The 25,064-nt window shown below is 37.2% G+C and overlaps 1 protein-coding gene across 6 annotated transcripts in view; it reads left to right on the top strand.

Moving 5' to 3' along the window:
• Nucleotides 1–25,064, top strand: part of MBNL1 (muscleblind like splicing regulator 1) — a 245,081-nt gene that overhangs the window by 21,830 nt on the left and 198,187 nt on the right. For 2 of the 6 annotated variants that reach the window (XM_051991791.1, XM_051991792.1), the window contains exon 1: nucleotides 5,789–6,180. The exons of 3 other annotated variants lie outside the window; for them this stretch is intronic. The gene's annotated coding sequence lies outside the window, so the exon portion shown is untranslated. Of the gene's footprint in view, nucleotides 1–5,788; nucleotides 6,181–25,064 lie in introns of those variants that run through there. One more of the 6 variants, XM_051991774.1, reaches the window with a different exon arrangement.

Here is a 25,064-nt window from a genome sequence, read left to right on the forward strand (position 1 = left end):
CTCCCTTACACACACACACACACACACACACACACACACACACACACACACTATGGACCAAGGTGCTTGCTATGGTTCTGTTGATCTGATGAACTTCCCTGAATGCATATTGGCTCTTCTCAGCCATCTCTTGTTATTCAGAGTTTTCTGGGTATACAAGGGATCTGAGTGGTTTGCCCAGTGCCACAAAGCTATTTGGTATCAGATATGTTACCTGAACCCAGGCCTTTCTGTTGCTTTCAAGAGCAACCTCTACCCATGGTGCCATGTTGTCTCTCATGGATATTGTATATATTTTAAGCTTTGAGTTCTGTTTCTCATTTCTTTGCTTATTTTTGCCATTTATAATTCCTCCTTAAGAAAACCAAAGGAAAATACAAATTTCTTTTCACATGTAATGCAGCACAATTAGAAATCTACTTGCGACAACTTAATTGGGGATAGAAGAGGTAGTAGCATATTATATTGGAAAGACATGCAAAGGAAGGAAAATTAGGTTCTCATTCCATCCTGGAATCACTGATTTTGAGGAGAAAGAAAGTGGAGACACTCCTGGTCCACTCTTCCCATTTTAGAGCCCGAGTGGGGTGAATGCCCAAGATCACCCAGATTCTGGAAGGAGCAGAGCCAGTCATCAAAAGGAGGCTTGCCAATTGCCAATCCAGCATCCCCTTCCATAGCCTGCTCTGTCCTCAAGTGGCTCTGCCCTCATTTAACCATTCTCGGGTTCCATTACCTCGATTTGTCAAGTGGAGATAATGCTTTCCTGTTTCAAGACAGGGGGATCGAGTAGCTGGTGTTTCACAATTCCTTCTGGCAAAGATTGATGATGATATGATAACAACAGTAAGAGCAGATAGCATTTATAGATCACCTTAAGGTTTATAAAACACTTTACATGTGTTTTATAATGCATGTTAGGTTGCTTGATCTCATAAATAGGCAGCTACTATAATTCTCTATATTTTACACATGAGGAAACTGAGGCAGAGAGAAGTTAAATTACTATTTGCCCAGAGTCTATGACTGTAAGTGTCTGATATAGGATTTGAACTTGTATCTACCTCACACTGCATCACCTAGGTATTTACGGTTTATAGGAGGAAGTCCCTGAATTGTTGATCAGAATCCTTGGTAGATCATTGGCTCATAGATTTTAAGTTTGAAGGGGCCTTAAATATAATTTCACTTAACTCCTTTCCTGTATAGGGAAGCAAATTAAAGAAGCCCAAAGTGGGGCTTGCCCAAAATCATATAGGCTTGTGACAGATCTAGAATTCTGACTCTGGTTCTGTGACCCCAAAGCTAGCCCTCTTTCCACAGTCTCAGAGCGTGAAGGTTTACCTGGGATATTTCTCTCCCCAATATGGCTCTTTTTTCATTATTCCTTCCTTCTTGTGGTTTTCTAGATTTCTAATTCATTGAAAACTATAGGAAAAGGTCATTTTTAGAATCATTTTAATCATTCATCGTCCCATATCCTGATCCCCATTTTTATTTCTATATGCAGTGGATTTAAGGTTTAGAGTTGATGCAAAAGGTCCTACATTCAAACAGATTGGGGATTCACATTTCTGTTTCTCCCTGGTTTCATGTTATTTTAGCTTCATTCATTTTGTTTTGTTTTATTATTTTTTTATACTATTTTGCTTTCATTCATTTCATTTCATTTGATAGAAACTCACTCTCACCCCCAGGCTAGAAGTCTAACAGCCCCTTAGGAACCCAGTTCTATTGCTGAATCATATGACAGCATTGTTCTCACTTTTTTACTTGAATTGGTTCTCATTTCCTTAGGTCGCCTGGTGTTCTGTTTTTATTGCACCCTACCCCTTCCTTTGTAGACAGGGGTCTGGGATCCACCATACTCATTCTAAACTTAGTGCAGATACCTAAATGTATTGCAGCTCAGAGCTGATGCCCCTGCCTTAGCCTCCCCAGGAGCAAGGATGCACTATCATGTACAACTTTCTCATTATTTTTAGAAAAAAATAGAGAAAATGATTTTGGAAAGTTCACTTTATCTAGGTTGGTCTTCAGTTAAAAAATCTGTCTCTGTCTGGACCCATATTCTTAACCTTTCTAAATTAATAGGGCATCCCAGAACGTACACAATGATGGAATGAGAGTGATGGCCAGACATTAGTGGACAAAATATTTTATTTTAAAAATAACTTCTTATTTTTATCTCTTATTGTTTTCTACCATTTTTTTTTGCTATTCAACACATGACTTCCTTTTGATAATTCAGGATATACTACAACCTTGATTCCATAAATCTGAGAAAGCATAATTTTCTTAGGAAATTGTGAAGGTGGTTTTTGATATCTGGGTTGACATGGAGTTTAAATGAGATAATTATACGTCAAATTCTTTGCAAACTTTAAAACCTATAAATGCTATTCTTCTTATTATTGTTGGATTTCTTCTTCATCTTCTCCATGATTTTAAGATCAGAGGAGAATACCCATGTTGGGACTGGAAGTTGCCATTGCATTCTTTATCAGTGCTCTCCAAACAGACATTCATCATATCACGTGATGATTCCAAAAGCTTCAGAACTTTTAAAAGGTGTCATTAATGTGTTGAGTTGTGAGACTGTGATAGTTGCTCCCTTAGGCTGATGTCATTACTCATTTTTAATCTCCTACTTGATTTGGGTTCATTTTTCATTTTTCAGCCCATCTACTCTTTTAGTGAGAAGTTTTTGGTCATCATATTTTTATCTATCTTATGACTTTTCTTTCTTTTCTCCCTTTTGTTGTTTCATGGGTTGATGGCTTTGTACTGGTTCTGACATTCCAAGGTCTTGCTTATACATCTATGTATTCTGTTCATTGGAGCAGAAGATGGGTCGCTAATTCCTTCCTCTGGGTATCAGAAGTTTCCCTCATTCCCCAGTATCGAGGTAGTGAAAACATTTTTCCTTTTATTATGTGTGGTTTGAAATTTTGATTTTTCACATTCTTCCATTCAAAGGCAAGTTGTATTGTTTTTAAACTCAGAAATCCAAAGTTAAAAAAAAATCTAAAATTTTCTGTTGGAAATTTGAGAGAATCAAAACTCATTGAGATACCGGTTTTTAATGTGGGAAGGTTGATTTTATCATTCCAAAGGGAAGATCTAGTATCACCCAAGCTACTTGGGAGCAAAAATTGTTTTTGTCTTTGCATCCTGGCTCTGTCACTTGTGTTTTAATTTTGGACCTATCCTCTTAGCTCCATGAGCCTTTCTCATCTTTAAACAGGGGAGCTGCCTTGATGGCCTTGGCAATCTCCAGAGATACAAGACATAGTAGGCACTTAACAAATGCTTGTTCACTTGCATTTGTGGGAAATGATATAAGAGAAGTACCTCGAAGGAATACTGTTATCCTGCCAAGAAGGTAATGGCAACCTGAGTAACCCTCCCGCTAAAAGTGATTTGCTGACTGGGTTAGCCCTCCCAAATCCCATCATAGTTTTGCTTCTCTGGACTGTTCCCAAACTTTCCTTTTTCCTTTGGAAAGATTCAACATGTCTACACGCTCAGACATCTTGCTAATGTGATATTTCCCATCATTTTCAAAACCTCAGTTCCTCAGGAAATATTAGTAAGGAGTAGCCATGCTCTAGGAGTTAAACTCAACCCCTGGATCATGCTACTGCTTGCAGAGAACAGGAAACAGCTCCAGGCAACCCCTAACAATTGCAGGAATGGAAGGGAAGGAATAGACTGAAACAATAGCAGGGAATGGGAGGAGAATTCTAGGAGAGTAAAGAGAAAATGAAGGAAGCTCTCCACTTGGGCGTTCTTAAAGCAGCTTTGGTTTGGTTTTGTTTTTCTTTGTTTTTAATATGCTTAGAAGAGTATCCCTAGATATTTATAAACCTTTGATACCTTGGGGTGATTGAAATCTTGGAAATATGAGACATTATACATCTCCGTAGAATGTCTTTCCTCCTCATCTCCTCCTCTAGCCCTCAAACTTACTTTTTTGCCTGAAGATTCTTAGGCTCATCAGAGAACCTCTTTAATAATAGATATGTTTGTCTTTCCAGACAATCGAAAAGCCCAGTGATTCTGGTTCCCTCTCCCATCCCACAGAAAGATTATATTAATTTACTTCAAAATAATTCTATTCTGAGATCTGTCAAAACAATTATTTTAATGCCTACTAGGAGCCACTAAGAGCTAGGTGGCTTACATTGTAGAAATATCCCCAAATCCAACTAGCTTGACCTGGTTCCACTCATCCCTCTAAACTCAATGGGTCTGCCATTACCCTTTGGGGAAATTTTATCTATTCAGTTGTACTGCCCCTCAAATCCTCTTGTACAAAAACTTAAGAGTCCATGGAAAATAAGAATATTTAAAACCAGAACTGAACAAATGCCTGCCTCTAATGCTTACTTCTTGTTTGACCCTGAGCAAATGACTTAGCATCTTACTTTAAGGGGTAGAACATGAGCATTCTCCATTGATAAAGAGAGATTCTTCACCAGGAGTATCTTTTAATAAGTGAAATTATCTTTTAATAAGTGAAATCTCAGGTTCTGCTTGTGCAGAGAATATAAAATCAACTCTTTCCATCTAATGCAGCGTTAGTACTTAGCATCTTAGAAGTGGTGATTTAATACTGGTAAGAATCCCAAAGGTCAGGGAGTCCCTAACAGAGTGCTTGTCACTTCATAAATGTCTGTTGCTTGTAGTCTAAGGGTTCTTGAACTTTTTTTGTGTGTTTTGCGTTCTTTTAGCCCTCTTGTCAAGCTTATAAAACTTTTCTCAAAAATTATATTTTTCAATTAAAAAATAAAATACAAAGGATTACAAAGGAGACTAGTTCTATTCAAATTAGCACTTGGCTAAGGTAACATCAGAAGCAGATTTTGAACCTGTATATCTGCTGACTTCATCTAGTGGCCTTACCATGAGCTCCTAAGATGATGAACCTGAGTTAATAAGATGATGTTTGGATATATGAGATGATTTCTGGTCATCCTATCCCTTCCTCCAGTGTGTTGATTTTAAAGTTTTTTGATGTTTTACACAATGTTGCCATATTTTTAAAAGTCCAGTGTTTATATGAACATAGAATATTGTTCGTTAAGGAACAAAGATTCTTAACCAAACGTCTATGAACTTTTCAGAAAACATTTTTACAACTATTTGCATATAATTGGTTTCTTTGGTAACTCTTCATATTTTATTTCATTTTTTTATGTATTTAAAGACCTGATGGTGAGAAAAGGTCGCTAGGCTTCATGGGATTGACAAAGGATAGGGTGGGTCCGTGGCCCAAAATAACTTAAGAACCTCTGCACCAAATGAACGTGAGGCCAAACTCTGGCTTTTTCTAATGCTGGGAAGTCTTGAGGGTCACGGCCAGGTTTGCTAAGGAATGGCCAGTCGCAGTTTTCCCAGAGTGCCCGACGGCCTCGGTTCCCTCCTCTGCAGATGGGGTCTCTGCTATGGACGGGGCTGCTTCTGCACGGTCAGGCAGCCCTGCAAAGTGTGAGGGCTTCTTCCTAATCCGAAGCTCCCCTTCAGCCTAACCTTGGCCGGAGGCTCTTCCCTGTGCCATCAGAAGGCCTCCCTCATAATGGATGCGTTTGTCCGGCCGGGCCGTCCAAAGGCGCGGGCAGGCAGCAGGAATGTGTCACATTTACACTACAGCTCCCAGCTTATAATGTTTTACATATAAGATGGGAGATACCACTAGGACTTGGGAGGGGATGCTCTTCGGGAGCTCAGGGTCTCCCTTTCCCCTTTTCCGTCATCCCCAAGCGGCAGCGCCGATGGAACGGCCTTTGCGGCTCTTCCTGCCTGGCTCGCGGGGGGCTTGTGGGGGGAGTGCCAGCCGGGCGAGCCTGCAGATGAAAGTTTCCCAGCTTTTTTTTCCCTGTGTGTGCATTCTTGAGGCTTGAGCAAGTACGCCCAGTGCTTCCTGGTAGGGTTTGCTGAATGGGGGAGGGGCGGTGCAGGCAGCAACGGAAACCAGACTTCAGAGATAAGAGCCTGCCCAGCTCCATGCAACAGCCTTTCACTGCAGCTGAATGAGTTGTGGCCATCATAATAATGCTCCTGTGACAAGGGACTGACAAGTTCAATTTCCAATCTTGGTCATCTTGTCAGAATGAATCCCACAATGCCTTGGGCCAGCCGTCTACAGTCTGATTGCCTCTGAAAAAAATGTGAGAGGTAAGTTTCCATTTTCATAGTTGTTCTCTCCCCCCTCCCCTTTCTTCTCCTCTTCCTCCTCTTCCTCCTCCTCGTCTCGGACTCTGCCGTTGGGACTCTGGAGGGGCCGAGAGAAATGGAGGTGGCTGAACGAGGAAGTGAGATTAAGCTCTGGGGAGAACAGAACGAAGCCGACCAGGCGACCAGGCAGGGGCTGGCTCACCACACTCGATGGTTTCGTATCACACACCATCTCCAGCCCCAAAGAAAGCAGAAGGTCACAGCTGCAGTTGGGTTTCCTCTGTGTGTGTGTGTGTGTGTGTGTGTGTGTACGCGCGCATGTGTATGTGTGTGTGCGCGCGCCCTGCAGACCCTGTCAAAGATCAGCCTGGACATAGTTTTGCACTTTAAAAAAAAGAGAGAAAGAAAGAAAGAAAGAAAGAAAGAAAGAGAAAGAGAGAAAACAGGTGCGTGCAAGTGTGCTCACAACTTACTGACCTTTGTTAGAAACGGAGAGAGAGAGAAAGGAGAGAGAAAGAGCCAGCCTGCCTGCCCCCGGGGCTCTGAGGGAGAGCCGGAGCCGTGTCCCCCAAAGAGCTTGGCTTCTCAGCCCCCTCCCTCCCTGCCATCCAGCCTGCTTTTCATATGGGCCAAATATGTTCACTGAAAGGTTAATTCTCCGCCGCCTGAACATAAATTACGCATGACATGTTTAGCTGGGCTGCCTTATTTGGGGAGTGGAGTATTTCAGTACAGTTTGCTTTTTGCCAAGTTTATGGGGCGGAAGCCGCCCTGCAATGAGAATGAGGTTTTCTTTCTTTCGCTTTTTTTCTCCCCAGTTTTCTAGTGCGTCACTCAAAAAACATAAAAAATCCCAAGTGGTCGAGCTGTCTTGGATCCCGGAGGTGGCTTTTTCCTGGCTTTCACTCAAGGTGAAGCAAAGTGATCAATAATCCCTCCGGGGGCTCTCGGTTCTGGACAAAAGCAGGGGAAAATATGTTGTCTCTCCCCCCCACCCCCTTTTCTAAATGGAGTCGGAATCTTTTATTGGAAGCATTGTGTCGTGTGAGAAGACTTTGATTCCCTAGCCGGTTACAGTGGCGGGTCTCTAGTGGAGGGCTTCAAAACAACCCCCCCCCCCCCCATCCCATAGTAGTTTGGGTGCAGACAAAATAACCATTTGTGCTCTGAGCTCTGCAGAGCCCAAGGGGAGAGGCCGGCTCTGAGCCGTACATGTTCTCTTGGATTAAAACACGAGAGGGCACATCACAAACTTGATCACCATTAACTTTGCAGGGCGTTCACGCAGACACAAGCCCGTGGCTGGAAAATGGAGTCAGGGTGACAAAGTTAGGCCTGCCCTGATGTTTCTTTAAAAACCAACAAGAGCAACAAATTAATGCACACACACGCACACACACACACTCTCAAAATGAGCCTTAATTAATGCCTTTGGATTTGCAGACCCATTGCATTGGGCTTTGAAATCCTACACCCCACCCCCCTCCTCCGGACATACTATTCCTCAGTCCTCTCTTTGAACCAACTGTATGTTTGCAGGTTATGTACAGACGATTCATTCAGATTTCTATTCCACAGCACGCTTTCCTACTCCATGTTAGCACGCCGCAATAATCTTCAGGAGGTTTGGTTCTATGGATTATTGCTTCTGAGATGAACTGTTATTGTGGACATATTTTCAGACGAAAGTTCAGAAATGGAAAATTCATCTTGTGTAGATCTTTTTAAAATACAACAGTTTCAATATGGGTTTATGGCCATGTGAATGTGGAGCATGGACTTAGCTGTTGAACCAGAAAAATAAGCCACTCGCTGGGGAGATCCCATCACTGTCACCCAGAGTCTTTGAATAAAATTGGAGGTGTCACCCCCTGGAGATTTAGCTTCTCTTGGGTTCCAGTTTTCATGGGCCTTCATCTGTTTTCTTTGCTTATGGATTCTCACACAGGTAGCACTGTGTTCTTGCTAGAGAAGGTGGCCAACTGAAAATATAGACTCGGTAATGGGATTTTGAGAGGCCGCATCAAAGGTTTCAGTTTTATGTACTTAATGATAGGTGTTTTTACTGAGGGAGAGTGACCAGAATAATCTTTGAGTTTTAGGGAAGAGGTCGTCAGCCCCAGAAAAATCTGTAATTACAGTGACACTTAGAGCACAAGCACCTCTTTTTATTATTATCTGGAGACTCAGAAAATTCTCATCTGCATGATTTGGGACAGGTTTTTTATTTTTTTGTGGGGGTCTAGTTTTGTTCTATAAAGCACATTTGTCTTAACAGATCCATTTCTTACATGGCAAGACTGACAACAGGAACAACTGGGAAATATGCTTTGGGGTATCATTACTGTGTTTATGTTTGCATACTTCAAAAAAAAATCACCTTTAAATTTTCCTTCTTCTATTTCAATTCTGGCAAGCAGTCTTGCCTTTAGTCATGGGATTCTTAATGGGATTAAAAAAACAGGAAAAAAAGCTATCTTCATCCTAGGATAAGGAACAGAATATTATGCTTTCTCTTGGGAAACTATGGGTTAAAATATTGCTTCTTATATCTGAAACCTTTGTAACCTAAGAGTTAACAAGATGGTAATAAAGGTCTCTTCTTCACAGATTTAGATGCTCTCAGTTGATCGATGAAATTTTATTCACTAAGATTGATTTAGAGGAACAAATAGAGAATGGTTAGTTTTAAACTATGGGAAGGTGAGGTTAGTCCCAGAGAGATAGCCAGGATTATTTCAGGGAAAAGGAAGGGAAATGCAAGACTTTGGTGATATTTAAGAAAAAGAGAATCAAGTTGGAAGCAGTTCATTTATTTCAGTCCCATGTGGGCAGGACAAGGAGCATCCCTGACTCAGGTTCAAGGACCTAGGCCGAAATTCCAGCCATGGTGCTTATCATCTCTTGACCTCAGGGAAGATACTAAAGCACTCGTGGCCTCAGGAGGATCATGCATCTCAGCTCAATAGCAATTATCCATGAGTCATTATAAAATCCAAACAGTGGCATCGATTAGAAAGAATATTACTCTGAAAAGATTCTAAATTAAGTTGTCTTTTAGGCTGGAGAAAGCGAATGTCATGCTTTTTGACAATCAAGGATAAAAGTCTAAAACAAGAATCCTGGAAGAAAGTCTGAGTGAAATTTCATTTATTCTTTTAGAGATTTGGCCTGGTGAAAGCTAAAAAAAAAGGTATTTGATCTAGAAATCTCCCTCAATATAAAGATAGTCACCAACTTACTGGATAAAAACTCATCTCCTTCCTTCTATTTTTATTTTCCTGAAACTACTGTTTAGTTTAGAGATTTAATAGTGAGGTGGTAATAACAGAGACGAGGCTTATAATTAGGGGATGAGTCTTAACACCTCTTGTAGGCCAGAATAGACCCTGATTACTACTTAGGAACTCTTTAGAAACATCATAGTTATCATTGTCCTGAACTTGAAATTTATTTTAAAATAGAGTTTTCAGTAAATAGCCATTATCTTGAAATGCTTAATAGGTGTTTTCTTTTTCCTTGACTTTTTCCTTCTTTAGAGAGAAAAAGAAAGCTATTGAACTGATATTAATAAAATTAACCAAAAGAATGGCCTTTTCCTGTAGATAATAGTTGCTCTAATAGGTAAGGCTATAAGAATCTCTTTCTGCTGCAGCACAACTATACTTGATTGCTTTAGAATTCTAGGGAAATTGATTCTCATTCTTGAGAACGTATCCATCAGATAAACAAAAGATAATGGGCCTCCTCCCTTATGACATTGTCTCCAAATGTTTTTCACATTTTAGATAGCTGTTCATTTGGTTTTTGGCTAAAGATGGTCATTAAATCCTCTTCTATCCTTATAAATTATAAGATTTTTTTTTTGAAGAATAGAAGGATAATATATTCTTTTGGTGATAGTGGATTATCCATGTCCAAAGGATGTATCATTTAATAAGTAAGTTTGAGAATTTTTTCCCTTCAGTGTCCAAGACCAACTCATGTTCACTGAGTGGAAGATTAAACCCCAGTGAAATTCTATCTTGTAGCAGAATACTCGTTGAGCACGTGGAAGGCAGAGGGTTCAGTAAGAAATCTTTGTTGTATGACACTATATATCTTGGGCTGGTTTTGTTTTTAGTTACTAAGAATCCATGGAGTAGGTTTTATGTAGTTTTGTGTTCTTTGAAAATTCCCTACAATGTGAAAGACCTAGCTCTGGCTTCTCTGAAAGGAAATTGAAAAATATATTATTTCATTAAAAAATAAATCTTTTATGCTTATGGTTCAGAACCTGGCTTGTCTATGTCACAGGTTCATTCATGTTTTCACAGATGTTATCTTGTTCTAGGAGCTTGTGATTGCCTTAAAATGGTGTCTCCTTGATGGATTTACATTTTTATATTATGTATTCTATGGTTCGAACTTTTCCTCTCTTATTTTTCTTGGAGATCTTGCTTAAGTCTGTATGATTGCCCTTTGTTATAATAGTTACAGGTATATTAATCTCAAGATGAAATCTAGTCATATATCTTGAGAATTACTTTTCCTCTGAGATCAATTATTATAAAAACGTGGACGTGCTGTCTCTGAAATAGGATCATGCTTCAAATAGTGACTATGTCCGTACAAAAAACTGTCATTGCTTTGACATGAGTGGAAGAAACTGAAAAGTACATCTTTATATGCCAAAAGATGAAGGTAACAGGTTAGACCCCGTAATATCAAGGCTCTTTCTAGGCACAAATCACACTCAAATATACTTGTTTTCAAAATAGAAAATTATTTTCATTGAATTTATTCACGTCATTTAGAAGTTTATGATAACACATTATGAAAATATTTCTCACATATTCAAAGGATGCAGCAAAGATTTCTGCTTTTCCACGTTCAGGCTCTTAATTTTTCATTTATACTAAATTTTCTTTAGTTCAATCTAACAAATTAAAGTGATGTAAGCCCCAATACCTAGGACTTATTTTTGAATATGCCTCAACACTGATTGCTATCTGTAATTACATTTATCAGATGATGTAATAGATCCAGGCAGCTCAAGATGGCTATTCTTAAAAAAAAAACAAAAACAAGTGAGGGAAAAATCCACATTTTAGGATTTCAGGATTAAATCCAGTTATAAAAAAATAAATAATTGACATCATCAATTTATCAATATTTAGCTTTTTTTGTGGGGGAGGGAATCTTTTTACATATATTTATATCTGTAAGCATAATAACTAAAATTTCATAAAACAAAATGAGAGATAATCTTTCTTGTGATTTCAGTGTTCTTAAAGACAAATGATGGAGTGGTGAATAGAGAGTAATTCTAGAGTCATAAGGATCTTTTCTCAGACACTTCATATTGTTGTGACCCTAAACATGTCACTGAATCCTGCGTGCCTCAAAAAATAAAGAAAAAATGATAAAATGCTATAAATATTAATTACATACATTTTGGGCAAATGAGAATTATGTTTTTCTATTCAATTTTATGTGCCTTTATCAATTAGAAAATATCATATTTAATTCTTAATTTGTTATTAGAGTATTCAGTCAGTAGTTTTGTGTATCTTTGATTATTCTATTATTGTTATTTATATTTGCTTCAGATTAAAAATAGTAGGCTATTTTTGTTCCAGTTTTTTTTCCCCTCTAAACAAAGAAGAAGTCCTCCATTTATTCTTTTGATCTTACTGTAACACATCCTCCTCTATCAACTAGAAAGATACATTGTTCTCAGCCTCATGTTCCTGGAGAGGAATAGCTTTCAGTGTAAGTTTTTTGTTTGCCTTTTTACTAGGAACAAATAGATACATAATAAGCAATGAAAGGGTCATAAATGTTGAGAAAATACTGAATGGAAGTAGAAAAGGGAGGCTATCCCCAGACACACTCCCCCAAGCAAAAATAAAACAATAATAACTTGAATATTAAGGTGACTTAACAGGCAGATAAGTGATGCCTCAATCTATCCCAAGGTATTCAGATGCTTCACTCAAGAAAGGATATTGATCCAAACATGTATCAGTTTGGAGTTTGAGGGTTGGTCCAGTCCTGTATTTCCATCAGGATATTCAATAGTTTTCAGTCGTGTCTAACTCTCTGTGAGACTTTTTTGGGTTTTCTTGACAAAAGATATTGGAGTGATTTTCCAGTTTATTCTCTACATTATTTTACAGATAAGGAAACTGAGGCAAATAGAGCTAAATGACCTGCCTAAGGTCATGCAGCTAGTAAATTCTGAGGCTGGATTTGAACTCAGGAAGATGAGTCTCCTGACTCTAAGCCTGGTTCTCTCTCCACTATGGTACTACCTTGATGGCCTTATATCAGGATCAAGAACTCTTTATATTGAAACTATTTTACGTGTACTTTCAGTAACTTGTAAACAACTCAATGTTACAGTTACTAGTATTTGTCAGAGGGAAATCCTAATCCCAAATCATCTTTATCTCTAAAAAAGGTGGGGGAAAATATGGACATAGGCAAACATATTTTAATAAGAAGCTAAAAAAGAGGACCATGGATTTTAGTATGTAGACAAAAAGGAAAAAGATTGTGGTTGAAAGTATTATCCATGTAAACATTCATTTCTGTTTCATATTTAGGAAATCCCTTTTTGTGGATTATATAACATTACTTCAGAAAAGGCAAACTCCTGGGTTGGGTGGAAGAGCTTCAGGAACGCTGAACTTCAACAAGAATCTGTGGGGGTAATTCTTGAGCCATTACATAAGAATATGTTTAAGACTCTCCTTGTTTGGAGTTCAACTTCTCTCGTTTACTCTCTCTTCCATTGCTCTCATTCCTTCTGCAATCCCCCACATCTTTTCTTCTCTTAGAACTTTGCTCATCAAAATCCTAGGTCTGTATCCTAAAATGATCAAAGAAAAATGGAGATTCATATGTACAAAAATATTTGTAGCAGCTCTTTTTATTATGACAAAGAATTGGAATTTGAAAGGTCGTCCATCAAAAAAAGAATGGCTCACAAGTTATATTAAATGATTGTGATGGAATATTATTGTGTCATAAGAAATGATGAGGGGAGATAGCTTCAGGAAGAAAAACAAAACAAAACAGAGAAACCCAAACCCTAAACCTGGGAAGAATTGTATAAACTGATGCAAGATGGATGGAATAGAACCAGGAGAATATTCTATACAGTATAAGCAATATTGTAAGGATGATTAAAACTTAGGTATTGTGATCAGTGCAGTGATCCACCACAATTCCAAAAGACTCATCGCATGATGAAACATTATGAAAAAAACTGTATCACCAGAGAGGGAACTGGGAAACTGCATATTGACTGAAGCATATTTTCTCACTTTTTTTTTCAACGTGGCTAATATGAAAGAAAATACTTTGTTCATGATTTCACATATATAGTGAGGATCATGTTACAGGCCTTTTTATTGGGTGGTGGAACTAGAGGGAGGGAGGGAGAGAATGTAAAGCTCCAAGTAAAAACTGAATGTTTAAAAAAATAACCCAAATCCTTCAAGAATAACTCAAATGGTTGTTGTACTACAGATTCTTTATGAATCCTTTCATTCTCAAAAACTCTGTCAATGTCCTTTCATGAAGTTTTTTCTAAACTGTCCCTTTCTCAGATGAATAAGTTGTCTCTCTCCTCTAAACTTTGATAGAATTTTGTCACGATCTTGTCAATCAATCATTTTCCCTGCACCTACATTGTCCCTCCATTGTACTGAGCCCTAGGAGCCAAGGAAAGGGAAAAGACAATCCGGTCTTTCATGTTGAGATACAACATGGAAAAAATTATGTACAAACGTGATGTGTACAAGAGAAAGCAGAAAATCAACTGAGGGAAGACCCTAGTATTTAGGGGAATTGTGAAAGGAGGGACTTTACCTGGGGTTTGGAGAAAGCCAGGGAATCTAAGAGGCAGAAGTGAGAAAACAGGGACAGTAAGGCAAGGGGATAACAGTGAGATGTACTGGCTTCTCGAAAGGCAGAGTTAGACTGGTTGTTCCCTCTTTTGTCCCAGCACAGTGGCTTATACATAAAAGGTATTCTATACATTTCTACTGAGAAAATGAATAAATAATCAATATTATCACCTTAAATAGTTTCACTCAACTCTACAAATGAAAATGGAGTCAGAATAGCAATAATTATTATTTATAGATCATTTAAGTTGAAATTTTATCAATTATATCATTCTTTCTTAAAGTAGTTTCCCCCTTTTGGGTGGTGGCTGAGAAGTGCTGTCTAATGGAAGGTGATCAGACATATATCTCATTGGATCCTTTCATTAGATCTTTTCAAAAAAAGTTATTAGACAAAAAAAAGTTAGTATTCAGTAGCTAGGCAGTTGCATGATGCAGTGGATAGATGGTTGGACCTCATCTTCCTCAGTTCATATTTGACTTCAGATACTTACTAGTTATGGTATGTTTGGCAAGTCACTTCACCCTGCTTGGTCTCATTCTCCCTATCTGTAAAATGAACTGAAGAAGAAAATGGGAAACCACTCTAGTATCCTTGCCAAGAAAACATAAATGGGACACGACTGAAAAATGACAGATAGGGAGCCTGCCTTTCCAGTTCCTGGTACCCTAGGGTTTGCTTTCTGGTTCCTCTTCCTGCCTTTGTGCTTTTGCTAATATTTTTTTTCTCCTTAGGATGTTCTTGCCCCTAATTTCTACTTGCTATACTCGTCCTTACCCTTCATGTCTCAATTCTAATGAAGGCCTCTCTCTGACTCCTTTTCTAATCTTGAGCAGAAGTAATCTTTCCCTCTTCCCACTTCTCCTGTAGGACTTTGTACCTCTGCCATGGTCTTTATCACCATCTGCCCTATATTATAGTAATTCACACAAATATCTTATCTTCCCTAGGAGATTGTAAGTTTTCTAAGTTAGCCTGTCTTATTTATCTTTGGCTCAGTGCAAAACTTTGCACGTGGTATAGAGAGACACAATAAATGATTTGGGAAATAAAAAGACTGTTGACTTAGGGAAAACAAAAGGAGGGGGTTTCTTTTTGGAAGTGTTATTGGAAGGCTACTGTCAGCTTCAGTCTAGAAGGAGCCCCAGCCTTGACCTTTCCAGCCAGCTCATCCTGTTTTCAGGGCTCTGACCATTCTGAACCATGACCCATCTACCAAGAGCTGATATCCATTATCTGACTCAACACTGTGTTTTCTAGGGATCGGGGGGTGTCCCTCTACCAGTCTGAGAAAACCTGGTGGAGAAGCAGGTCTGGAATTTGTGTCAGGCTCGGTCACTTTCCCCGGGGAGAAGAACACATTACGGAATAGAGCATTTGGAATCATATCCTGTTCTGCTTTTTCTTTTTTCCCATTCCCATTTTCTGATGCCAAGGCTAATAACGAACAGAGAAATAGTCGAGAGGTTGGCACTAGGAGGAAGAGAAACAAAGCCTGAATAAATCCCACATTAGCTAATCAGTTGCTAAATCAGCCAAGAGGTAGTTGGACATGGACACGGCAGAACTGCTCAAATGCTCCCCGGCACAAAGCGGAAGAGATTCTTTTCTGGAGAAGACCTTCCTGACTCCACTCCAGAGTTCAGGCTCTGAAGCCTGAAGCTCATTATTCCCTAGTGTTTTTCCAATTACCCTACCAGCTGACATGTCTGCTTCTATCAGGAAATTGAGGTAGTTGGATTTGATATACATGAAGTTCTATTTTATTTAAAAAAAGAGAAAATTATGTACACTGATAAGCATTTTAGAGAATACACACAAAATACATCTTCATGAAGTGTCTCAAAAGACATAGTGCATTTTTAAAGTCTCTGGGATACGCATAAATACCCATCTCTGACACCCATAGGTTTTCTGCCCTTGGGCAATCTGTTTAACCTCTGAGTTTTCCAGGTGACTTTCTAAGGATATTTATTGCAAAAAAGGACTGATCTGCATTGGTAAAGAGAGTGTTATCACTAGGAGCTCTCTAAAACAATGAAATCATAGGTCTGCTTCTCCTCAAAATGTGTATATGTGTGTGTGTGTGTGAGACAGAGAGAGAGAATGTGTGTGGGTTAGTCAGTCAATAAATATTCATTATAAGTGTGCCAGGCATTGTGCTAAAGATTGGGGAGACACAGAAAGAATCATTGCTTTTATATAATTGTGTCTATGTGTGTATTTATAAAGCTTAAACTGTACTGAGGACTTTTGAACCACGTGTGCATGCAAATATGTAGGCTTATGTGTATATACACATATCTCTCTGAATATACACTAGTAGTTCCATTGTCTAGACAGTAGATTGGGAGCATAGGAGATGGAGTGTTGGACATAAAGGTTAGGAAGAACTGCATTTGAAGCATTACGGAGATGCTTCCTGCCTTGTCTCCTCTGGATAAGTCCCTTTATTTCCTTCAGATTTGATTTCCTCATTAGTAATCTAGAGATAATAGCATCTCCTTTAAAAGCTTGTGGTATAGATGTGACTAATAAAACAAGTGTTTTGCACCCTTAAAGTGTAATGTAAATATTGGGCATTTTACACATATACGGATATATGATCTATTCATGTGATCTATTTATATTACATGTGTTTTTATATGTAAATTCATATAATAGGGTTGTATATATTTGTTTATATAATATAAATTAAATTTATATATGTTCCCTTATAGAAAAAAAAATTCATGATCAATTTCATTTTTTGATGAGTGAATCCCATTAACTATTTCATAATCAGTCTCCCATATACCAGTCTGTCAGCCAATGAGGAACATAATCTTCATGCTTTGGGATATCATTAAAAAAATAGGTGTTGAGGAAAGTTCTTTCAAATCATTCTACCTCTCCTACTTCCATCAGTCTCTAATGACAGCCTTATCATTGTCATCTGGACAAGCTAATGGCCACAGCAAGGAAAAAACACACCACACACACACACACACACACACACACACACACACACACACAACCACATACACAGAGAGAGAACAATGGTTCTATTTTTATCATCCATCTGAAGGTTAAGACCATACCTTGATTAGAAGCCTAAATATACAAAACTACTGGCCAAGTTTCAAATCTTAATGTGAAAGAACCTTGGTAGAGAGGGCCTAATTTCCAATCCTCCCATAGATCCTTCTGCTTATGTGCATCTCAGTTCCTTGATCTGTAAAATGAAGGACTTGTTCTATTTTGTAACTCCCAAAGCCCATTCCAGTTCTTGATTGCTGATCCATTGAAATAAAATTCTTTGATTATTTCAACATATCTGGAAACTAAATTTTTTGGCAGATGTTACAAATTAAGATTTTTTTTTGGATCAAGTGTTTTAATATTTTTAACAAAAAGTCTAAAAAATAAAAATCTAAACAGAAACCTAATTTAGGCTTTCTGTCTGCTATGTTTCTTCCATCTCCTTTTTTTGTGAATAAAGCAGATTTATATGTAATTTTGTAATTAAAGATATAAGTAAGTGGTAGCTATTATAAAATGGGAGCTCTCCTTATGATAGATACATGTCTGTATGCATATTTACACAGGTATCATGCAGATATCCACATAGATCATACTTTAATCCATATTTTTCTTGGAGGGATTTTATCGCATCTTTTGTAAGGTGATTCAGAATTGATATTCTTTTTTACCTAAAGATATTAGCTCTTACCATGAACAGATCAATTAGTGAAAAGTTTTTTTTTGGGGGGTCCATTTATTTTAGGGTGATCTGTCTTTCACTGCCTTCAAATATATATATTATTGTTGTATAATTTCAGTCTTTTCCAACTGTTTGAAATCTCCTTTGAGGTTTTCTTGGCAGAGATTATGGAGTTAATTGCCATTTTTTTCCCTCCAGATCATTTTACAGATAAGAAAACTGAGGCAGAAAGGGTGAAGTGCATTGCCCAGCATCACCCAGCTAGTAGGACTGAGGCTGGATTTCAACTCAGAAAGATAAAATCTTTTTTATTCCATAACTAGTTCTTTTTTGACCAAACCATGTAGTTTCCAGATGATACAGCGGCTTCCATTTTCTCTGCTCTTCTAGGTCTTGTTTTCATTCCTCTTTGACCTATTAGGGCCATTTATCTGATACCTTTGCATCTCTTCACACTTTCAATGAGTTCAGTAAATGAAAACTTCTAATAGTAAAACTTACTTAGAATATTCATCACAGCAAGATGAGGAAAGCCTCTTCCAACTCTTACCATTTTACTCATTTGATGACTTGAGCTTTCCTGGAAAAGGAAAGTGTTGTATTTTTTCTGGAGAACACAGTTTTAAATAAAGGCTTCAGAATTCAACTAAACTCTGAGCTCCCTTTCCCTCGTGGTTCTCTGTAGAACTAATCAAGAGGTCTTGGCTGTCCTATTCAAAAGAAAAATCTACGGTTTTTTCCTGAGAGGTTTTGACCTTATTTTGAAATAATAAAATTGAATAGTTATTTTATCTAAGGAGAGAACAGAACAAATAGAGAGTGTGTGTGTGTGTGTGTGTGTGTGTGTGTGTGTGTGTGTGTGTGTTTCCAGGAATGCTTTTGAAATGTGTTATAATAAATTTAATCTCTACATGTAACTATTTCTACTAATAGCTCTGCTTTCAATCTATAATCTACTTCTATGCTTTAGAAGTGAATGTGCCCTAGTGGATGGCAGGCTGGTCCCAGAAACAGATCAATGCTAGTTCAAAACCTATCCTTCATAGCATACTCTGTTATCTCTGTGGCTCTGGCTTTGTAAACTGCTTGAATGCTTTTTCTCAAGTTTTAAGACTCTCGTGGTGGTAAATAAAAAGCCAGCCTATGTTGGCAGAGGGACTTTGCTCACTAGGAAATTTCTCACTAACAATGCAAGCACAGATCCAGTGGCTATCCCTTTTGAAAAATACTATCAGCTACATGTTTCATTTTTGCAGGAAGCCAGCATTTAGCACATGGAAAGTGTTTCAGAAGGAAAACTTTTCGATGGACCACAATTATCTAACACAGTTTTCACAGTCTCTGTTCTTATTCTTATAATGTACATATATTTTAGTATCAGACATTTGGTGAACCACAAAGATTGTCAGCTTTTCCAAGTAGTTGAGTAATTGTTTAAGGTCTGGATGAACAACTAGAGAATATGTGTTGACCACTTTGTTGAATGTTTCTTTTGAAATTTCTGTCTTTTCTCCCTATCTTTTAGTTATTACATAGAAAATCTATATAGTCTCTTTTTGATGTATGCTCTGGCAAATTGCTACAAGTGCCTCCCTCTACTGACTTTACTTTTTATCAAGGCTTTTTACTTTTTATTTTATTTTATTTTAAAATAAGATTTATTTAAAACAAATACAAAATAAGAAAAAATGGTAAAAGAAAAAAAAGACAAAAAAAGAAGAAAAAACAAGCTAACAACAAAACCCTGTCATGTACCCAGCAGAACATTAGGCAGAATTCAAAATATGTAACAGTAAATTTCCATTTCAAGAAAGCATATATAATAATAGAAGACATTACATTCACAACTGCCTATGTTTTAGTATTTTTACTTTTTTGTGAATTTCATGCTATTTTTCAAAATGGAAGAACTACCTGAAGGCAGGAATTATTTTCTCTTTTCTCAAACCCCTATCAAGTCCCCAGAGACTAGGATAGTGCCTGACTGTTGGTGGGTACTCAGTAAATACTCAAGAATGAATGAATGAATGAATGAATGAATGCATACTTAATTTACTATGAATCTGAAACTTACACTTCATTGAATTTCTAATTTCAGGCAAAATCCTGCCATTTATCCTCTTGCTCTTGGGAAAAATATCTAATTAATCCATTAAGTTCCAACAAGTTAATCCCACATCACATAGAAAATTTTGTTGTTGTAAACTTATTTGCATTGACTTTCTTTACTTGTTTTGAGAATAATTGAAGAGAGCAGTACTTTGGTAGTGAAAAAAAAAAGTCTGTATATTGGAAATGATGGATGATATTGTGTCTTTCATATAGAAGACCTTATCAAATCAAGAAGGCTTTTGCACAATGTGATTTCACTATTAAATACAGAGTACTTTTTCTTGATGTAGACTATGTATCATCACTAACAAGAAACACTTAAAATGTGCTACTTAGTTTTTACAGTAGTGCTAAAATACTATCCTTTATAGGCTTAGCAATAAACACAGGCTGCCCATGTAGTTGTGGCTGAAATCTTTGGCGTTTTTGGTAAATACTCTGAGAAAGCAGATGAACCCAAACTTCATTTCAGGAACAGGGCTACTTTTTCCTATGTATCAGTTGACTACTCTCGTGTAATTGTGACGTTGTGTCTTCCACTGTGATTGTGGCAATTCCATTTGTTGCACTGTCTCTGAGGATATACATAGAAGATATTTTTTATGAGTAAAGAGATTTCACAGCCTTTGTTTTGTTTTGCTTATTGTCTCCTTTCGGGCCACTTACCTAAATACAGTGGATGTTAGAGGTCTTGGAGTTGCAGTCCACATCCTGTTTTGGTAAGTCTTAGATTCTCTGGGCCTCAGTTTCCTAATCTGTAAAACTAGAGAGTTAGTCTTACTTTATAAGCTCCCATTCAGTTCTTGACATTTGTGGAATCTATGACTTAACTATAAATAATTTTGTTAGATTATTAGAGCTCTACAGGTTTGAACTTTGGGGAGAATGGATCCTTATTCTAGTACTTCAAACAAAAAACCTGACACTTTCTCATATCAAAAGACTTTAAGAAATTCAATTAATATAACAGAACTTATACTTTCAATACCCAATTAGTAGGAAACATGAGGCTGAGTTCCCTGAAAAGAAGGATTGCCTTTTTCCTTTCATTGTGTATCCCCTTCACTTAGCATGGAACCTGACACCTAGTAGGTACTTGATAAATGTTTATTGACATCTAATAGATGTTTGATAAATGTTTATTGACATTCCTCCTAAGGTGTCGTATGATTTTTTAAAAATGTGAAAATGTTTATCTGACAACCCAGCAACCTGTCACCCTGTCACTCCAATGACAATAATATTACCTGACAATGTTAGAAAATTTCATTATAGAAAACATTATAATTCAATTCTATTAACATTTATTGAGCACCTAAGATGTGGAAGGTATTGTTTTTTCCCTTAGGGGACAAAATTTTCTGATTATTTTTTGTTGCTTCAATAAATATTTTCTTTGGAAAGTTCTTTAGAATGTAAATTTCATATTAGTAGCTAATAACATAGAGATTATGATATTTATCCATATTTCAATGAGGATGATAAAATCGTAATAGATCCTTATATATTATTCCTGACTTCTTTTCCATTGAAAAGTTATCTGGTCATTTTGTTAACATGTGATCACCACAAAATCTTAGAGGACCATAGTTTCACCTATGTACATTCTCTTTGCTAAGTACCCGGAGTTCACAAAGGAATCCCTGCCCTTTCCAGTCCTGATGTCAAATTAGAATATATGCAGATGGAAAGGGAAACACTAGTGACTATTGTCAGAATAAGTTCCAAAGGAATAGAGTAGGTGAGAAGTTACTGGGAATTCCCAAGGCAATAGTTCTGTCTTTAGACTGGAATATTCTGAAGGGGCTCAGTGGAGAATGGGGAACCAAAAAAATGCTGGTGAGGAAGGAGTGCTGTTAGTATGCAAATAGGCAGTTAAGGGATTTGTGTGCCTGGCATGTATGTGCATGTGCAGTGGGGGATGGAGGAGCTGTGTTGGGAACAAAGACCTTGCAGGCTAAGTATAGCCTCTTCTGTGTACAATGGGTCTCGTCCAGTTGATTGATATATAAAGAAAAGGTAGTGAATGAGATAAGGGCAAAATAGGTAGTTTGAGGTTAGGTTGGAGAGGGCCTTGAATGCCAAACAGATGGTTAGATTTTTAACCTGAATCTGGCCTTAAAGGTTTTTGATGAAAGGTGTATTAAATAATAAGACTATTTTCAGAAGATCAGTTTGATAATTTTGTGCAGGATAGGTTGGAAGAAAGATGAATTAAGGGGTGAAAATAATATTCAGTTGATTGATTAGACATTGATTAAATGCTACTGTATGCAAGGCTTTGAGTTAGATTATAGGAAAGTGAGAGTGTTAAGGTAGTATGAGTCATGGAGGAAACACTTAGCTTGGATCCAAAGTGTGATTCATTGGCTATGAAGAGGGGAGTGGAGGGGAGGGAAGGGCCATGTCAGAGATGACTTCGGGCCAGACAAGGAGCGAACTACTAGCAAAAATAGGGAGGAAGGGAGAGAGAGCCAGCCAAATGGGGAAGGAGTCTGTCTCTGACAGAACATGATGTTGTGAAGTCCGCATGCAGAACTCAAGTCGTCAGTGGATAAAAACTTCATCCTTTCAATCTTCCCTCCTTGGCTATTTGAGCCAAGATGTAAAAGGTATCAGCAATTTTTAAAAGCATAGTCAGTTAAATAAAATTTTAAGAGGTGATGAGGATCACAAAATTCAAAGTATAAAGCAAAAAGATGCCTTTAAATAATTTATAATTATTTATAATTTTATTATTTTTTATTATTTTATTATTATTATATTACATTAACATATAAAATTATATATTTATAATTATAATTGCAAATAAAAAAATTTGCAAAGTCATTGGGTAGAAAGGCAAAATCAAACATTATTTTTATAAATTCTGTGCCTTCTGATTGACACTGTTCATTTTCCCTGGTAATTACTTAAGAGATCAATATATACCAACTGATATATTTCGGCACCCAGAACAATGCATAAAATCTTTCTTCCCCACCCCATGTCCCTCATCCCTTTTTCCCCCAGTTATGGAGCTTTGCGGGAAAGATGAGACATCAATGAATGATCCTGAATCCTCTTCCTACCGATTCCCTAAAGGGAAATAAATAAATCAGAGCACCTGAAAATGACAATCAAATTAAGTAGTTCAATAAGGCTTTTAACAGAAACCAGACTCTTGTGAATCATGATATTTTGTCTTTTAAAAGATTTTTTTTAACTCAAGATCACCCAGTAAAAAGTGACTATTTTATAATTTAGAGGTAAAATGCTTTTTTTTTTTTTAAATTATCATTTCAGAGAGTTTTCTGTGCTAGTGAATGACTAAATGAATTGATTAAGGTCAGAGTCAATAGGCTCACAGTAGTCTTTCTGATTCTAAAATAATTGAAGATACTAAAAATTTTGTTTTAAAACCCTCCCAATTAATTTTAAAATAAAGTAAAACAAGTTTCAAATGTATCTATCAAGTAAGTAACCATTCTCAGTATGGTAAAGACTCAAAGAAAATAATATTGGACATCAATTGCCAGAACTCTAATCTCTTAAAATAAAGCACTCCATTTGAAAATGACTGAAATAATCTCATTCTCATCCCCTATTCCACACAATAGCAACAACACCACAATACAAAAAGCTACTTTAAAAAATTGACTAAATCTTGACTGTATGCAGGTACAGAAATACATTTAGTATTTTGGGTCATTGGCTGGCTTTAAACTGATTTCATAGATACACATCATTAATTTAGGACTATTTTGTGAACATGCCCATGGCATATAGAATTTAGACTTAACGGTAGATAGGACTGACAACAAGAAAGAAAAAAAAATGAAGAAATTCATCAACTAAAGTCTCTTGACAGCTTCCTTTTTCCCTTCTTCCCTCCTTCTCTCCTTCCCCTCCCTTCCTCCCTCCTTCTCTTCCTCCCTTCTCTTCCTCTCTCCTTCCTTCTCTCCCTCCCCTCCCTTCCTTCCTCTCTCCTTCTTCCTCCTTCCTTCCTCTCTTCCCCCCTTCCTCCTTCCTTCCTCTCTTCTTCCCTCCCTCCTTCCTCCCTCTCTCCTTTCCTTCCCCCCTTCCTTCCATCTTTCTTGTTGTTGCTTACTTTCTAAATAGCACTCACTGACTACACTCTATCTTTTGGTGCTTTAGTTTCTTGTGTAAAGTAAAAGGCTGAGCCTGGATGAGTTCAAAAAAGGGGGAAAAACCTTTTATATTATTAACTCTGCACACGTGTCTTGCTCACAGGTGTCTATATTTAATATTGTAGATCGCAGCATATCCCTTTGCTTTGCTTACAAATATGAATATGTGAAAATATCAACTAGGCATTTAGAGTTAGAAAGAATTTTTTAAAAGTCTAAAATAGTTTTGAATATAATAACATAGCATTTTTCATGGATAGGTACCAACTATTGTAGTGTAGACCACAGCCTTTCATTAAAAAAAAAGAAACAATTAAAGTCAACAGACTTTGGTCAAAAAATGTGTTTATTGGTGTGTGTGTGTGTGTGTGTGTGTGTGTGTGTGTGTCTACACGCACAACAGTAGCTGATGTTAGGCCTTAATTCTCCATATTGTAACTGGACAGGAAAGTCCAGTTACTGAATTAGAGATGTGTATATATATCCTTGGAATCATTTTAAAGCTTGCCAGTAACAAACAGAAAATTTAATTTTCTTCTTTCTTTGGGGGGGGGGGAGCAAAAAAAATTTCAAGAATGCATTTGATTTTTGTAGAAAAATAAATTTTGTTCTTTTGTCCAGTTTTCATGGTACTGGCATTTTAAAAATTAGGCTCTCACAGTTCAGTTATCATGATGTAACTGAAAACTATCTGCATGGTTCAGACAGTAATTAGGAGAAAACAAAGCAGTTGTTCTATGAAAGAAATTGTTTTGATTAGAATCTCATCATTTCCAGATGTATGGTATGAGCAGTCTGATTTGGGCAATTCATGATTTACAGGTCATTCTTAAAGAAAATATTTTGCTTTCAAGCATATAAAGTAACTAGAGTCCAGGGGTTTTTTGTTTGTAAATATTACTTTTTAAAAAAAATTTAGAGCATCAGTGAATAGATAAAACAGTTGTAATGTGTCCAATCGATGCATATGAATTCATCAACATTCAGCTAATTATTAATTTACAAGCACTTTTCTCTCAGATAATATAAAATTAAACTTA

This window comes from Antechinus flavipes, chromosome 3 (genome assembly GCF_016432865.1).
Source record: "Antechinus flavipes isolate AdamAnt ecotype Samford, QLD, Australia chromosome 3, AdamAnt_v2, whole genome shotgun sequence".
Classification (NCBI taxonomy): domain Eukaryota; kingdom Metazoa; phylum Chordata; class Mammalia; order Dasyuromorphia; family Dasyuridae; genus Antechinus; species Antechinus flavipes.